Genomic DNA, 1,691 nt, shown 5'->3' on the forward strand with positions numbered 1-1,691 from the left:
TTATTTCTAAACACTTGTTTCTAGTGGTAGAAGTAGACTGTATCCATTAGAAATTTTGGGAACTACAGGAAAGCAAAAAATACAGGAAATTACCGTGATCCCATGACCCAGATATGAGCAATGCTAATATCATTTTCTGGGACTTTCTTTCAAAAGAGGTTTTTTTCTCCCTACTTAATGAAGGAAAATTTCCCAAGTCATTAAATATCAACAGCACAGTTTTTTCTAAAGAGACTTTTAAAAAACCATCTTTTAAAATCTATAACAAAGTTAGGGGCGTTTGGGTGGCAGTTGATTAAGCATCTGATTTGGTTTTGGCCCAGGTCCCGATCTCAGGGTCGTGGGGTCGAGCCCCGGGTCAGGCTCCACGCTCAGCACAGAGTCTGCTTAAGACTCTCTCCCTCTGCCCTCCTCCCCACTCTCTCTCAAACTATAAAATGTATATATTTAGAAACCATAACAAAATCAATGCTTATTATACAAATGAAACAGTATAGCGTATAGAATAAAAACCCTCCCCTCCCCCCACCACGGGATCCTCCTGGAAAGAAGCTACCGAGTTGGCGGTTGAATTCCTCCAGGGTCTTTACTAAGCCCCGGGACGCCGTGATGCAGAGGGACAGGCTGGTTGTAACTGTAACCAAACCCCCTGCTCTGGGCCCCAGGGGTGGCTTCCAGTTTGTGCCCCGGGCAGCGCTGCACAGACGGCCCGGGACGGAGCTGGAAGCACATCCTTGGTTATTTCCTTAGGATGAGGCCTAAAGGGAGGAAGTGCTGAAGCGAGGCGCGAGCATATGCTTACGTGGCTTCTGCTCCGCGCTGTCGCAGTCCTTCCTAGACGGAGGGGCTGGTCCGTGCGCAGAAAGCCGGGTGAGACGCGCCCTGGCCTCCTGGGCAGCTGTGAGGGCACGGAGGGTCCACGATAGGGGGTCGCGGGACACCTCTGTGCGTTCGGATGCTGTGTAATGACCATGATTCTTAAGGTAGAGGATGACGAGAGGTCCGGGGGGCTCCGCTGGCCCGTTGCCGAGAACAGGCAGGGGCAGGACCCAGACGCTCCCCCTGTCTCTCCTCAGGCCCAGATGATCTTCCTCAACTGCGGCCACGTCTGCTGCTGCCACCAGTGCTGCCAGCCCCTGCGCACCTGCCCGCTGTGCCGCCGGGAGATCACGCAGCGCCTGCGGCTTTACCACAGCAGCTGAGCCCGGCCACCCGCCGCCCCGGCCCACCACCCCCCTGCAGGCCCGCCACCCCCACCCCCACCCCGCTCCGACAGACTAGTACGGCTCCCCTCCGCCCTGGGTCCCTCACTCACAGCCTGGGAGCTGCCCCCAGCCCTTCCTTGCCAAGCACACTGGGCGGGGGAGGGAGGGGGACGGAGTGTTCCTGGCCCGTGACGCCCCTGCTCCTGGAGGAACAGGGGACTCCCAGTGGGAGGATGGCCTGGGGGATTTGGAGAAGCAACTGTGCTGCCATCGGAGCACAGGACTGAGTGTCCGGCCTCTGCCACTGCCCAGCGGTCTGACCGCAGCAGGTCGCTGCGCTCTGGGAGCCTCGGTGTCCTCATCAGGGTAACGGACAGTGCCGACAGTGCCGTCCCCCTCGGTGGGGTGGCAGGAGTGCGGGCGGGCCCTGGCCCAGGGGCGGTGCTGGGGTGTGGTGTCCGCCACAGACTGCGGCGGGCTGGCCTC

This window comes from Ursus maritimus, unplaced genomic scaffold (assembly GCF_017311325.1).
Source record: "Ursus maritimus isolate PB19 unplaced genomic scaffold, ASM1731132v1 scaffold_17, whole genome shotgun sequence".
In the NCBI taxonomy this organism is placed as follows: domain Eukaryota; kingdom Metazoa; phylum Chordata; class Mammalia; order Carnivora; family Ursidae; genus Ursus; species Ursus maritimus.